Raw genomic sequence first — 16,991 nt, forward strand, 5'->3', positions numbered from 1 at the left:
GAGATCCACCTACTTCTGCGTCCCTGGAGCTGGGACTAGAGGTGTGTGCCACCTGACTCAGCTCATTTTGTTATTTTTATTATTTATTTATTTATTTATTTTGGTTTTTCGAGACAGGGTTTCTCTGTATAGCCCTGGCTGTCCTGGAACTCACTCTGTAAACCAGGCTGGCCTCAAATTCAGAAATCCGCCTGCCTCTGCCTCCCAAGTGCTGGGATTAAAGGTGTGTGCCACCACTGCCAGGCCTATTTTTTATTTTTTAATATTATTTATTTTTCTTTATATGAAGCTTGGTCTTTTTTTTGGGGGGTGGGTAAAGATTTATTTATTTTATGTGAGTACACTGTAGCTATCTTCAGACATACCACAAGAAGGTACCAGATCCCATTACAGATGGTTGTGAGCCACCATGTGGTTGCTGGGAATTGAACTCAGGACTTCTGGAAGAGTAGTTAGTGCTCTTAACCACTGAGCCATCTCTCTACCCCCCATTTTGTCATTTTTTTTTTAAATTTAGGTTTTAGCAGGAAAGTTGGCATCGAAGAGATCTGAGCTTTGATGGCTGGCCTCCTGGGACCCTCATCTCCCAATTCCACTGCTCATGTCTGTCTTCTAAGTAACAAAAGGACTGGGCATGAATTTCAATGGTATTGGAGTTACCTAACATGCTCAAGGCCCCAGCACTGCAAAAATAAAGATAGTTAACATTAGGGCTGGAGAGATGGCTCAGTGGTTAAGAGCACTGACTGTTCTTCCAGAGGTCCTGAGTTCAATTCCCAGCAACCACATGGTGGCTCACAACCATCTGTAATGGGATTCAATGTCCTCTTCTGATGTGTCTGAAGAGAGTGACAGTGTACTCACATAATAAAATAAATAAATCTTTAAAAAAAAAAAAAAGATAGTTAAGATTAAAAAAAAAAAAAAAAAGGATGCCAGGCTGTGATGGTGCACGCCTTGAATCCCAGCACTTGGGAGGCAGAGGCAGACGGATTTCTGAGTTCCAGGCCGGCCTGTTCTACAGAGTGAGTTCCAGGACAACCAGGTCTACACAGAGAAACCCTGTCTTGAAACCTCTCCCCACCCCCTACCCCCACTCCCCCCAAAAAAGGGAAACTGTATAATTCTGATTACTGGTAAGTCCAATGCAGGCTGACCTATCTTAACAGCGGTATAGTGGCCTATTGAAAACACAATTAACTGATAGATGAGTAGATACTTGTTAAAAACAAGTATAAAGCTATTAAGGATGAAATCGAAGTGTTAGGTATATAAACGTTTACTCTAAGGCTCTTTCATCTTCCATATCTCAACTGAGAATTAAGGGAGCCCTCTTCTGGAAGAATCTGCTATTACAGATTGGCTCTGAAAGGCAAACATTGGAACAAGAATGTTTGCTTGGAATGGCCTGCTATGAAATGCTTGTCTATTATTTTTCACAAACAATCTGCTCCTCCTCGTGTGGCCAGCCTGTCTTTTTTGCTTAGAAAGACTTTCTTCTTTCACTGGCTAAAGTCTTACTTCCTCTAGAATAGTGACTGGCAAACGTCTTCTGTGAAAGGACAAATGGCAAATACTTTCAGCCTGGTAAGCTAAGAGGAAAAATTGAAGATATCATGTAGGTACATGTATGACAAGAAAAAAAAAGTTTACACAACATTCTTACACTATTTCTAATATAATAAGTACAGCCTCTCTTTTTTTCAATTTTAACCTTCATTTTTCCTTTATACAAAAGAGTTTTGCCTTTGTATATATGTCCATATACTACATGCATATAGTGACTCCAGAGGCCAGAAGAAGGTGTCAGATCCTCTGGGACTGGAGTTACAGACAGTTAGGAGCTGCCATCTGAATGGTGGGTATGAAAATCCAGGTTTTCTGAAAGAACAGTTGGTTCTGTTAATTACTGAGCCATTTCCCCAGGCCCAAGAAAAACTTTTTGTAAAAACAAATCTGCTAGCTTATGAGATGGATCATGGGGTAAGTCTCAGGCTGCCAATCCTGAGCCCTAAGGCCCACAAAGAGGAAGGAAAGAACAGATTCTGTAAGTTGTTCTCTGCCCCTCACACATGTGACAAGGTATATGTGCATACCTACACACACACACACACACACACACACACAAATAATAAATGTAAAAAAAATTAAAGAATTTAAAGAATTTAAAGCCTAGCCAGGCAGAGGTGGCGCACGCCTTTAATCCCAGCACTTGGGAGGCAGAGGTAGGCGGATTTCTGAGTTGGAGGCCAGCCTGGTCTACAGAGTGGGTTCCAGGACAGCCAGGGCTATACAGAGAAACCCTGTTTCAAAAAACTAACTAAATAAATAAGTAAATAAATAAAGCCTAATATTAAGAATTAAATTCTTTTTTACATTTCTATCTTTCTGGAAGGGAAGAATAAATGGCTTTTTTTTTTTTTTAGTATTTCAAAGTTTTTTTATTGCCTGTTACCAAACTAACTGTACATGTTCTCTTGTCAGTTATGTGATTTTACAAAGTTTATCTTTGAACAGTATCATTGTGTGCAGATAGACATCACACGACACTGATAGAAATCTAAGCATGAAATTGGCATTTAATGGTTGCACCCCTTGAGACACGGGAGAAAGCCAGTCCTTTATCTGCTGGAGGTCAAAAGCAGGCTTTGGCTGGAAAGAACTTTTGGCCCTGAGAAAAACAAAGAAAAGTGGCGTTGATGAAGTTAAAAACCACAATGGCATCATGCCAGAGGCAGGCCAAGGTGTGGAAGTTTCAAATGTTTCAGTTCAGAAGTTTCAGTTTGTTTTATGCTATAAAACCCAAGGCTGCCAGTGAAGCTACCTGAGAATGTTCTGCTCAACAGGATGTGGTCAGTGGGGGCTGGGAGGATGGGTTAGCTGAAGCTAGAACAAAATGAAGTCACTGTGGGCAGGCCAGTAATCTCTTGGCTTGCTCAGTCTCTCCCCCACCCCCTTCTTTCTCTCTCTTCCTTCTTTCCTTTCTTTTATATTTATTTTACACTGGTCTTGATAGACCACACCTCTAACCCTAGCACACGGGAGACAGAGCCAAGTAGATCTCTGAGTTTTATTTTTTTTTTATTATTTTATTTTTTGGTTTTTTTGAGACAGGGTTTCTCTGTGTAGTCCTGGCTGTCCTGGAACTCACTCTGTAGACCAGGCTGGCCTCCAACTCAGAAATCCGCCTGCCTCTGCCTCCCAAGTGCTGGGATTAAAGGTGTGTTCCACTACCGCCCGGCGATCTCTGAGTTTTAGGCTAGCCTGGTCTACAGAGCAAGTTCTAGGAGTGACAAGGATATACAGAGAAATCCAGTCTCAAGCAAACAAATATCTGAGTATTTTATGTGTGTGTTTTGTCTGCGTGTGTGTATATGCACCACATGTCTGCCTAGTGCTTTTAGAGGTAAGAAAAAAAATTAGATTTCCTGAGACTGGACTTACACAAGATTGTGAATCACCACATGGGTGCTTAATAGAACCCGGGTTCTCTGTGTAAGTAACACATGTCCCTCTTGTATTTTTTTTTAAAAAGGCATCATTTTATAATGTTTGTGGAAGTGTATGTGTGCACATGCATACAGATGTCTGTGGCGGCGAGAAGAGGTTGGATCTTTGAGGTGGGTCCATTATAAGCAGTTGTGAGGCACCCGATGTGGATGCTGGGGACTTAACTCCAGTCTTCTGAAAGAGTAGCAAGTGCTCTTATCTATTGACCCACCTCTCTAGCCTGTCTATTAGCTATTAAAATCTGAGACTTGTTGCCGAGCCGGAGGTTTATCCCCCAAACCCACATAAGAGAGAGCCAATCCCCACAGCGGTTCTTTGACTTCTACATGTGCACATCAATAACTTACTTTTACTACTTGAAAACATCAAAGCCATATATTTGTCCTTCAAATGTGAGAAATCCAATCCTAATTACCAAAACACCTTCATCATATGGTAGATTACAGTATCCATAAATGTATCCAGGTACTGTGGCAAGGTGTGTAACTCCTAGCACTGCAGAAGTCTGTGGCAGGACCATCTAAGTGAGTTTGAAGTCAACCTAAGTGGTAGAGTAAGTACGCCTCTCAAACAAAACAAAACAAGCACACAAATGTTATCGAAGTTCGGTGTTGACTTAGTCTCTTCACTGTGTGTTATCCGAACTTTGTATATAATCCTCTCCTGGAACCTTGGTGTAAGTTCCCATTCACTGCAAGTCTTCTTCCGGGGCTCTTCTACCTTTCAGTCCGTCTTTGTTATTTGAGCCTGTTAACTTTTCCAGACACAGGTTTCTTTGTGTCAGTCCCTACCAAATGCAAACAAGCAGAAATGAATATTGGGAAGTCTAGTGAGGCCAGCCTGTGTTTGGGCTTGGAAAGTTGAGTTTCAAGTGGGAAGGCTTTAAGGGGGAAGATTGACGCGTATAAAGGGCATTTCATTCTCTTTGTTTGGATCATTCCAGTTCCAGTGGGCAGGTAGATGAGTTTGAGACACAGCTGGGTGGGGATCGAATATACAGTGGTGATAGAAATAAAAGTGGGTCCTGGGCCTGCCAGGAAATACTACCTTTCTGGGAGGCTTGCAGGTTTAATTAGTGGAATTCTCCAATTCATTCAGAAATTACAGGGCTTAATTTTTAGGAAAGAAGGCAATTTTAGTTAAAAGGTTGGTTTGATTTTAGATTTAAAATTGGTGCCTGAAATAAACAAACAAGAAATGTGTCTGTTCCATGCATGTGAAGGACTGACTGCTGGGTCCCTTGATCATATGTTAACAGCTAGCCTTTGTGCCACCTCCCCAGCGACTCAGGGCAAATGAATCAAAGGAAACTCTCTTCCAGTTGCTGTTGTAAACTTGAAAGAGTCTGTGCTCCTGGAGTATCTTCACCCACTAGTATTTGGGGCTCTCCTTTCTAAATAATGACTTTGTTAAACAGGAGAGACCTGGAGCCCCCTTCCTCTTCCATGAACTAATTTCTTCCTCAGTCCATTCCAGGTACAAAAGAAATGTCAGAGCTGTCAGAATTGAGATGGAGTACCCTGGGAGGATCCTAATAATGGCAAAAATAAATCAGGGGGCTGGAAAGATGGCCGAACTTGGTAAGGACTGGAGTTTGGCTCCCAGAATCCACATTGATGGTTTGTACACAGGCTCAAATAAGATAAAATAAATCTTTACAAGTAAGTCAGGCTAGTATATTATGAAGGAAAGCTTCTGATGTAAACAAGGTTCTTTGATAATGTTACTGGAGGGTCTCTTCTTTGGGGGCCTTAGTCTTCTTAATAAAACAATTTAGAAACAGACTTGAAAGTTCCAGGACAAATTTATTAGCATTTGAAAAAAAAACCCAACAGTTCAGGCAAGCTGTTAAAGGAACAGTTACTGGGAGAAGGGAGTTAGAGAAGAGGGAGAGAGAAAGCCAGGCAGGCTCATGGCAGACAACCAGCCATATGGTGGAAGGTGACAACCACAGAGATCTGCCTGCCTCCAGAGTGCTGGGTTAAAAGTGTATACAACACACATGGTATGGATTAACTCATAAGGGAAACAACAATAAATAATATATAACTTTCTACTCTTTGGAGCAATCAGAATGTCATGTCTCCAATTAGGACAAGAGGTATTCCATTCTTTTGACCAGGATGAAGTTGCTTTCCTTTAAAGGGTCTCAACAAAGTCCTGGCATCCTCAATGTCTCCTTAGACAATTATAACATCCCCTCCAGACCCCAATTCTAAAACCATTTAGGAGATGAGATGAATCAAGGAGATGAATGGATTCCTCCTTTCCCACCATGAAAATCCAGAGTTTCAACTTCAGACTGGTTCCCTAGTAGGGATAAGCTGTGGTCATACTGTCAGGTATAACCTCTGGTAAGGGATGCTAGTTTAGAGGAAGAGAGAACACGAAACTGGCCCAGCAACCAGAACTTCCTTTTGGCATCCAGAAAAGGAACCAAGAATATTATTGTTGAGGCTTGCCAGCCCAGCCTAGCTGTAGCTATTTTGTTCTATGCCCGCCAGCTGTTTCATATTGTTGCTGTAACACGCCTGCCAGTCATTGACACAAAAATAACTTGATTCAGAGCAGGGTTATGCTAACCACATACCCTGTTATGTTCTGTAACCTCCTCTTAGGAGGTTTGTTAATTTTAAGAAATTCCATTCTTGGGCTGGAGAGATGGCTTAGCGGTTAAGAGCACTGACTGCTCTTTCCTAGAGGTCCTGAGTTCAAATCCCAGCAACCACATGGTGGCTCACAACCATCCGTAATGAGATTCAGTGCCCTCTTCTGGTATGTCTGAAGACAGCTACAATGTACTCATAAATAAAATAAATAAAATCTTAGAAAAAAAAAGAAATTCCATTCTTTAATCCCAGCACTTGGGAGGTAGAGACAGGTGGATTTCTGAGTTGGAGGCCAACCTGGTCTACAGTGTGAGTTCCAGAACAGCCAGGGCTACACAGAGAAACCCTGTCTCGAAAATCCAAAAAAAAAAAAATTCCATAACCATAAGCTTCACTTATGAACCCATTAAAGTAAAGGCCAATATGAACTAATATGTCTAAAATGACTTGAGTCAGGGCTGACCACCAGATAACACTTCCTGCATGTACTTATGAACTCATTATGGTTTTTGTAGTTTTAGCCTTTATAAGGTGGCCCTGAGAAATGTTTGACTGGAAGCTTTCAACTGTTGCCCTGATCAATCCATTTACTGAGGATCAATAAACCATCCCTGTGTGACTGAGTTGGGTGTTTGTGTGGTGACTCCTGAGCCCTAACAATTATGACTCTGGCCAGGAGTGTAACTGTTACTTTGATGTGTGCATTTGCTGATGTCCATCCCTAAAATGGTGACTTGTTTCTATTACTGGAGCTGTTGGGAAGTACTGTCAGGGATGCCACATGTTACAGGGGGAATGTAGGGTCTTCTCTAGGGATTCTTAGTCTAAGTTATAAAATAATTTAAGAACAGATTCAAAAGGAAGCTCAAGGAAAATGTTGCTAGAGTTTATTAAGAAAATCTCCAGGGATGGAGAGATGGCCCAATGGTTAATATCCCTTGCTTTTATTGAGGACTGGGCTTGGATTTTCAGTACCCACATGGCAGGTCATATCTGCCTGTATCTTCAGTTCCAGGAGACCTGACACCCTCTTCTAGCCTCCATTTACACCAGACACATATGTAGTGTGCTTACATACATGAAGGCAAAAAAAAAATCTTACAGATAAAATTTAAAAAAAAATCTTGAAGGACTGGAAAGATAGGTCAACAGTTAAGAGCTCTGGTTAGTCTTCCCAACTGGGTTTGATTCCCAACACCCAATGCTGGGTCACAACTATCTGTAATCCCAATTCCAGGGACTCTAGTTCCCTCTTCTGTCCTCTGTGGGCACACAGACATACAAGCAGGGATACAATTTTTTTTTTAAGATTTATTTGCTTATGTATATTAGTGGTTTGTCTGCATGTATATCAGCACGCAGAAAAGTGCATGCAAGGCATGCTATAGGCCTACAGTTTAGATGGTTGAGAGATGCCTTGTGGGTGCTGGGATTTGAACTGAAGACCCCTGGACTAACCACCAGTGCTCTTAACTGCTATGCCACCTCTCCAGCCCCAAGGAAACACTCATATACATAAAGCAAAAATACGAAAACATTCAAAAGAAAAGAAATAGCAGAGGACCCAAAGTAAAAGAAGCACAAATAAGTGTACGTGAAACAGGCTTCCAGACCTTAGCAAAACTGACCAAGCCAGCTCAGTTAGAAAACAGTTTCTCGAGCGGGGGGAGTAAGAATTAAAGAGAAAAGGACAATTAGACAACACTGTAGCATGACCCCAGCCAGTTCTGAGGCTGCGGCGGGTTTATTTTTTATCCAGTCTGCTTTTATACCATTTTAAGTACAGGCAAATAATAAGGTCAGTTCTAGGTTAAAGAACAAGCAAGGCAATAAACACAAAGAGTCAAGGAACTAGCAAGGGAATAAACCGAAGTCCCGTGATCACTGTTTCTAGGGGCTTATCGGGATGACCAAGATATCTGAGCCCAAAGGCAAATTCTTACCTGAAGCCCACTTCTTTGTTCTAGCCTCAAATCAGATTCCTGCCTGAGCTTACTTCCCTGTCCTGGCTCAATGTGAAATTCCTGCTAAGTTTAAAGAAGTGGCCCACAAAAGCTTTCCACACAAAACTGTCATCATGTTGGAGTCACCACTCAGACCTTAAAGCCCAGCATGGTAGGGCCAACAGTTGCCAAAACAGGAACAAAGACCTACTTCATAGCTCCAGGATCCAAGACAGTCCTTAAATGTACTGTCTTGGTTAGGGTTTTACTGCTGTGAACAGACACCATGACCTAGGCAACTTTTTTGTTTGTTTTTTGTTTTTCAAGACAGGGTTTCTCTGTATACCTCTGGCTGTCCTGGAACTCAATCTGTAGACCAGGCTGACCTTGAACTTAGTTATCCGCCTGCCTCGGCCTCCCAAGTGCTGGTGTTAAACCAAGGCAACTCTTTCTTTTTGGGGGTGGAGGGGTTCGAGACAGGGTTTCTCTGTATAGCCCTGGCTGTCCTGGCTGGAACTCACTCTGTAGACCAGGCTGGCCTCGAACTCAGAAATCCGAAACCAAGGCAACTCTTATAAGGACAACATTTAATTGGGCCTGGCTTACAGGTTTAGAGGTTCAGTCCAGTATCATAAACGTGGGAGCAAGGCAGCATCCAGGCAGGCATGGTGCAGGAGGAGCTGAGAGTTCTACATCTTCATCTGAAGGCTGCTGGGAGAAGACTGGCTTCCGGGCAGCTAGGACTAGGGTCTTAATGCCCACACCCACAGTGACACACCTACTCCAACAAGGCTAAACCGCCTAATAGTGCCACTCCCTGGGCCAAGTATATACAAACCATCACATGTACAAACCTTGCATTCTGTATTCTGTGGTTTGATCCTTGCTCACTTTAAAACAAAACAAAACAACTTTTTATTGATTCTTTGTGAGTTTAAATCATGTACCCCAGTCCCTCTCATCTCACTGTTCTTTCCTATCTGCCCTCCACTCTTGCAACCTCCTCCCCAAAATAAAATTAAAAAAAAAGATAATCAAAACAAAACAAAGCATAGAAAACCTCTCTCATCATGGGAGCTATAGTGTGTCACAGCATGTGTCCCATAGTATAGCTTTTTGTCCATAGATTTTTTTAAAAAGATTTTATGTACTGTCACTGTCTTCAGACATACCAGAAGAGGGTCACTGAGCCATCTTTCCAGCCCCTTGTCCATAGATCTTTACTTGCAAATATTCATTGCAATGAATCACAGGTCTGGTTAGAGGTCTCTCGCTTCTGCTACACAATACTGGAGGACTGGGATTCCTCTCAGATATCCTGTTGTTACTCTGTGTCTTGGAGATCCTGCAGCATTGGATTAGCAGGACCAGTTCTTTCAGGCACCCTAACAGTTCATAGATGATGTAGATTTCGGTGTGGACCAACTTGAAGCCCTGAGTCTGGGCCTGGGTGGTAGCTGAGTTGGTCAGCAGACCAGCTATCCATTATCCTCACCACCAGAGTGAGCTTCCTAGCACCGCCCTGGCTAGCTCACCCAAGGCTGCAGCCAGCAGTGTGCAGGGGCAGTTCTGCTCTCATGCCCTTAGGTCAAGCTCACCTGCACTCATGCCACCAGAGCCAGCTCTACTGCACTGCCCACTTGAGGTGAGGGGCCCCCTCTCCCGAGTGCCAGCTCTCACCCTCTTGGGGCTGGCCTATTGTTGCTTTCACCATCAGGGCCAGCTCTACTGTGTTGCCCAGGCAAAGTGCAAGACCCACTTTCCCAAGTGCTGCAGCTGGTGAGGAGTAGGGTCAGCTTTCCTGCTTTCATGACAGTGATGGTTTGTATATGCTCTGCCCAGGGAGTGGCATTATTAGAAGATGTGGTCTTGTTGGAGTAGGTGTGTCACTGGGGGCATTGGCTTAAGACCCTCATCCTAGCTGCCTGTGAGTATTCTGCTAGCAGCCTTCAGATGAAGATGTAGAACTCTCAGCAACTCTTGAGCACCATGCCTGCCTGGATGCTGCCATGTTCCTACCTTGATGACCTTGATGGACTGAGCCTCTGAAGCTGAAGCCAGCTGCAATTAAATGTTGTCCTTATAAGAGTTGCCTTGGTCATGGTGTCTGTTCACAGCAGTAAAACCCTAACTAAGATACAGACCTCAGGGCTAGCTATCCTGACTACCACAGGCAGCACACCACTACTTGGTGTGTGTGTGTGCGTGTGTGTGTGTGTGTGTGTGTGTGTGTGTGTGTGTGTGTGTGTGTGGAGGGATTGCACTAACCGTTATTGGTAATAATAATGAAATGTGTCAACCAGGATGTGTTTCATGTGCATAAAAGACAAAGAACAATGACACCCAGGGCTGCATGCTTTGGGCAAGTTCTCCTTTCAGCTGCTAGCTGACAATACTGACTTTCTGTTTGGCTTTAAGAGTGCCCACGTATGCTTGGCGGTGGTGGCACACACCTTTAATCCCAGCACTTGGGAGGCAGAGGCAGGCAGATTTCTGAGTTCGAGGCCAGCCTGGTCTACAGGTGAGTTCCAGGACAGCCAGGGCTACACAGAGAAACCCTGTCTTGGAAAAAAAAAAAGAGTGCCTATGTGTGTTCTGTGGTGGACTTACCTTGCAAGATTCACATACCTCTTTAAGGAAAATGTTGGGTTTGGCGGTGCACACCTTTAATCCTGGAACCTGGGAGGCAGAGGCAAGTGGAAGTGTGAGTTTGAGGCTAACCTGGTTTACATAGTGAGTTCCAAGAAACAAAAAAGAAAAACTCTAAAGCAGGCAAGCTGTAATCTCAGCACCTGCCCAGAAAAGGGAGATGGAGAAGAGGAAGAGAGGAAGTCATGCCCTCAGGTTGGCATGGAAGTCAGCATCATGGCAGACAAGCACTCACATAGAGGGAAAAGAAGCTCTAGAAAAAGAGTGAAGCCTGTATTAGAAAAAGGTGGAGAGATGGCTCAGTCATTACAGGCTAGGCTCACAACCAAAAATATAAGAAAAAGGTGCTTTGAAAAGAGAAAGAAGAGAGTAGACAGAGAAGCTTGCCAGTTTTTGAAAATGCATGGCTGTGCTCCTTAAGTAACAGTACTAGGGCCTGGGAATTCTGGGAAGAAAAAGTATATTATGTCATTAAAGGCTTAGGCATGGCTTAAGTTCCTGAAGGATGGTCTTGCCTTCTCGAGGGGTTAGCCAGATGCTTGACCTGTCCACCTAGAATGTCAGGTCAAATATTTCATTCCCTGGGCCAGATGAAATAATTTTCCCATACTGGGCCTTTATTACTTTGCCCTGTACTGAACCAGAAAGCATTCACTGAGGCTGCCACAGCCATATACACAAAGTACTTCTAGCAGGACATCTGTCCAGCAAACGTCTGTCTAGCTTCTGATTGACACTGCTCTTGTAATTACATCATTATGACTAAGAAGCATTGCCTTAAAATATGAAATGATCCTCTTCATTTTTGTCTTTAAAACTCTCCTCTAAACTGAGGATGTTGCTCAATGGTAAATTGCTTGCCTAGGATGTTAAGGCCTTGGTGTGATCACTACCACTGCAGGAAAACAAACAAGAAACAAACAAAAAAACCCAAGGAAGCAGAGGCCAACCAACTATTCCCTTACCTTACCTCAGCTCTACTGAATATCACTTAACTAGGCCAGTCTTGGTACCATACAGCAGACCTATCTCTGAGAGGATGACTTGTGTAAAAATGCTAAGAGCTGCTAGGCAGTGATGGTCCACACCTTTAATCCCAGCACTTGGGAGGCAGAGGCAGGTGGATTTCTGAGTTCGAGGCCAGCCTGGTCTACAGAGTGAGTTCCAGGATAGCCAGGGCTACACAGAGAAACCCTGTCTCAAAAAAACTGACAAACAAAAAAATGCTAAGTGCTTACTCACCAGGCATCTAAGTGTGTATGTGTGTATGTGTGTAAAGCCTGGAGAGCAAGTCTTGAGTCTACTTTCTTTTCCTTTTTTTCCTTCTTTTTTATTTTTGACACAAGGTGTCACTGTGTACCCTGGCTATCCTGATACTTACATGTAGACCAGACTGGGACAGAGATTTGCCTTCTTCTGCCTCTCATATGCTGTGATCACAGGATGTACCACTCTGTCCCACTTGTTTGGTCTGTGTCTTTGAGGAAGGTGCATAGGGTCACTTATGGGATGAAGTGGTGGGAAAGGTAATCAAAGATTAAGGAAGTACAGAGCAGGATTGTTGGGGGTCCACCTGTGTTCAGTGAGCCACTGTGTTGTCATAGAGCCATGAATGCAGCCTGACATAAAAGTGTAAGCACACTTAAATCATTTCATCTGTGTTTGTGTGTGTGATTTTATTATTCTTATTTTATGTGTATCAATGTTTTGTCTACATGTATGTTTGTGCATCAAATGCATGTAGTCCCTATGGAGGCCAGAAGAAGGTGTTGATCTTTTGGGACTGGAGTTACAAATGGTTGTTAGCTATTATGTGGAAGCTAGGTGCTGAATGAACTCTGGTCCTCAGGAAGATCGGCCAGTGCTTTTTTTTTTTTTTTTTTTTTTTTTACATTTACACATTTATTTGGGTTTAGAGAGAAAACACAGCTAAAATACTTTGATCATACACAAGTTTATATTTGGTAGGAAGAACAGGTTGCCACGTTTGTATTTTTTTCTGTCTTTAGTTAATGGAGGGGTGCTGGGGAAATGTTGACATTATTCAGAAATGAAGACCTCTGCAGAGGGGAGACCCTCACTCAAGTCTCAGAAAGTCGAGACCACCCAGTAATCTGCTCGAGACACCGTGAACCGGAGCAAAAGCGAGGTTTATTCGGGCATATGACAGCTAGCTGCCGGTCAATTCGTATGCCCACGCAGGAGCTGAATTGACCCCGACAGCCAGTTTGAGAGGGGTTTTTAAAGGGAAAAACCACAAACCAAGGAATGGGGAGGGGGATGAGGGGTTGTTAAGGTGGCATAACATAAAAATAGTGGAACATTCTAAAGAAACCCTACCTACTTGAGTCAGGGTCAGGTGAAACATTCTATAGACTATTCTTTCTCGAGAATGTAGTCCTGCCCTGCCATTACAGCCCTGCCCCATCATTGTGGTCATCAATTTCTCGGTTCCACCTTGCTACCTTGCATTCATTTTCCTCCTCCTTCACGGTTGGCCGGTTCCAGTAACAGTGACTGGCCTTTCTACATTCTTAACTTGCTTCATGGCTCTGTTTCTCAGAAAATTTTCTATGTCCTTATAAAGAAAGCCTAAAGAATATTTTATATGTCTAAAAAGGATTCTATATACCCAGTATCTATAATTTTTCACTCTACAGAAACACCATTTGGCAACAAGATCTTGGCACACAGAACTAATTAATACACAGTGTTTGCATTTAACACTTGAAAACAGAAAAGCACGTGCAAGATGATACCTGGTTTGATGTTTTTGCTTCTTTGTCCTGTTACTATATTTACACCTGTGCATCCTTTGTCCATATTCTGAGGAGGAGAACCTACTCCAAGACCCTGCAGAGTCAACACCTGCCCTGTCAGCTGCCTGTGACACTCCATAATTGGTTTCTCTGGCCTCAGAGATGAAGCATTTTGTGTGCGATCACACAGTTCTCAAAGAGATTTCTTAGGGTGGGGCTTAGTTGAGATTATGTTTTCTCTAAGAGCCGATGGAGAGGGCACATAGCTTGGAACCGGGTGAGAGGGTGAGGGAGAAGAGAGGCAAGGACAGGAACAGATGCAAATGTAGTTCTCATAATCTCAAAGTTCAAAGTTCAATGCAGCTACCACATAGAAGAATTCACACTGATAATACACTGTGCAAGCTTCACAGCAACACATGTTGATTTGCAACACCACACAGTTCAATATAAAGTGCACAATCTCAATCTGAGGTGACAAGACAGTCCTAACAATGTACTAGCGGCAACGCAACACACACACACACACACACTCACGATTTTCTTTCCTCAAATTCTGTGACAATACATGAAGTCTATACCACTTAGAAGTCTTAGATAAACACATACTGTACTTTTTAAAAGTATTTTAAATAATAAATGAAATATTGCTGTATAAATAAAAATGGCCATATTAATTCTGATTAAAGCTGAAACCAATGTTTTAAAATGAAAAAAAGATCACAGATAGAGACCTTTGGCACTGGGGATTTGGACCAATGTTCAGTACAGTCTCCCTCCATTATTACTCTTCCTTCCCATCCTCCTTAGCACTCTCTTGAGTGTATGGCAGAGCTACTGTAGAGGATCAATTAAAGCACTGGGACCTATTAGGCATGCATGTATCTCCTTTTCTAGGATACAGTATGAAGAGACTTCCATGCCTGAGCAAGGCTCCTAGAATCTGGAGAAGGGAATTGGAGATCCAGTTCACTAGCAAAAAGTATATGGACACTTCTTTTTCAATTCTGTCATTTCATCAAACTAGAAGCCAGCTTGAATTACCAAGTCTGTCCCCCAAGGGCTAACTAAGCTTTTTCATCTATCAGGACACTAGGCCCTACTGCCTTCTCTAAGTGAGTCAGTGGGTTTGATAAGTAAGTCTCTGTCTGGGAAGTGAGATCTGTGGGCCTGAGGCTCAGGATGGATGGACAGCTGCATGTTTACTTTCCGTAGCCAGGTTCTAGGAAGAAAAGTCATGCTTGCCCATTAGGGAGTACTGAAAGAGGAGGGCTATTACTTCATAAGACTCTGGTGCACTGGGAATTCTTTTCTGTGCTTCAGGGAATCCATTGGCTAGACAGCAAGGGCCCGAAGCTACATTCATACCAAGGATCAGTATGTCTGGTCAAATAAGGTCTGGGGCAAAGTCATGAAGATTTGTGGTAGGTAAGGACAGGGCCTTCTTTCTTCTGTTCCCATATCTTTCTGAGTATCGAGATGCCATCCATATGGAGTGGGAGAATGCTTCCAGACTCGTACCTGCCTTTTGCATGGAGAAGGCCATAGTTCTACCAGCATTTTGATCTGTTCATCTGTGACTTAAAATTATCACGGGAGTTGTGGATAGCTCTCCATCCAGTTTACAGGGAAAGAAACTTATTTTCAAACTGTTATTTTAAATTCCAGTGATCTCTGCACATTCTAGTCACTGTGGGTCTTGGTGGGAGTCGGATAAAAGTTTTTAGGCTATCTTCAAACTGCTTGCATGAGGAACTCATTTCAGGGAAGGAAAAGAGCCATGTGGGATAGTAACTCATCACTGGGTGTCTGGGGGCAGGGAGTCTAGTAGGAAACCTCCAGTGCTCTTAAACATTTCTCTAGCATCTTGGTTTTTTTTTTCTCCATCCCCCACCCCTTGTTTTTTTTTGGTAACTCAAAACATCTGACATAATTCTCATTAAAAAACATTAATATTTTTGTATAAATATTTCTTTTTATTTTATGTGTGTAAATGTTTTGCCTGTATGTATATAAGTGCACTTTGCATTTTCATGGTTCTCCGTAGACATTAGAAGAGGACATCTGATCTGAAGTGATAGACAGTTGTGAACTGCCTGCCACATGGGTGCTGGGACTTGTTCCTCAGCAAAACAAATGCTTTTAACTGTGGAGCACCTCACCAGCCCCTTCTTCTTAAACAAACAAACCAACCAACCAACCAAACAAACAAACAAACAAAAACAAAAACTTCCTTTGGTCGGGCAGTAGTGGCACATGCCTTTAATCCCAGCACTTGAGAGGCAGAGGCAGGCAGATCTCTAAATTTGAGGTCAGTATGGCCTACAGAGTGAGTTCCAGGACAGCCAGGGCTACACAGAGAAACCCTGTCTCGAGAAACCAAAAAAAAATTTTTTTTTCTTAATTTTTCTACTTTTTTTTTTTGAGACAGGGTTTCTCTATGTAGCCCTGGCTGTCCTGGAACTCACTCTGTAGGCCATACTGACCTCAAATTTAGAGATCTGCCTTCCTCTGCCTCCCAAGTGCTGGGATTAAAGGCATGCGCCACCACCACCCGGCGAGAAAATTTTTTTTCTTTGGGTTGGGGATGTAACTCAGTAATAAAAGTGCTTGCCTCAGATAAGGAGAGCCTGGTTTGATCCCTAGCAATTCCAGAAAACAAAAACCAAAAACAGCAAACAAAACGAGAGTGCTTTTTTAAAATTAAAGGTTTACTTATTTTATATATCTGAGTACTCTATCTGCATGCACACCTACATGCCACAAGAGGGCATCAGAACCCAGTATAGATGGTTGTAAGCCATTGTGTGGTTGCTGGGAATTGAACTCAAGGAATGCTCTTAGCCTCTGAGCCATCTCTCCAGCCCAGCAGGAGTGTTTCTTCTATAAACTTTGTTGGTGACAATGTACTGCAATGTCAAAAATTTGGACACAGCTGCAAAAAGTCATCCCCAGAATATATGATTATTCTTTGGAGGATTTCTCTGGGTTTTTGTTGTTTGCTGATGTTATTACTTGTTTTTGTTGTTGTTTTGTTTTTGAGACAAGGTGCCTCTGTGGCCAATGCTGGCATATTTTTTCCTGCCTTAATCCACTAGAGAGATATTACAGATTTGGGTTACCACACTTGGCTTTCTTTTTCTAAATTCTCTCTCTCTCTCTCTCTCTCTCTCTCTCTCTCTCTCTCTCTCTCTCTCTCTGTGTGTGTGTGTGTGTGTTTGGATGAGATGGCACATATGTGGAAGTCAGAAGACAACTTTTAGGAGTGAGTGGTCATCTTCTCCTGTGTGGTTTATGGGAATCGAACTTAGATTATCAGTCTTGGCAGCAAACTCCTTTACTAGCTAAGTGCCATCTCGCCATTCTCTCCAATTGTTTATGTTGATATCAAGGGAGAAGTTATGAGACTGGAGAAACATATATATATATGTATATATATATATATGTTTTGTTTTTATACAGACTCCCCCTGTTATGTAGCTTGGGCTGTACTGAAACTTACTAAGTAGACCAAGGTGGCC

The sequence above is a fragment of the Grammomys surdaster genome, unplaced genomic scaffold (assembly GCF_004785775.1).
Source record: "Grammomys surdaster isolate TR1022 unplaced genomic scaffold, NIH_TR_1.0 126398, whole genome shotgun sequence".
NCBI lineage: Eukaryota > Metazoa > Chordata > Mammalia > Rodentia > Muridae > Grammomys > Grammomys surdaster.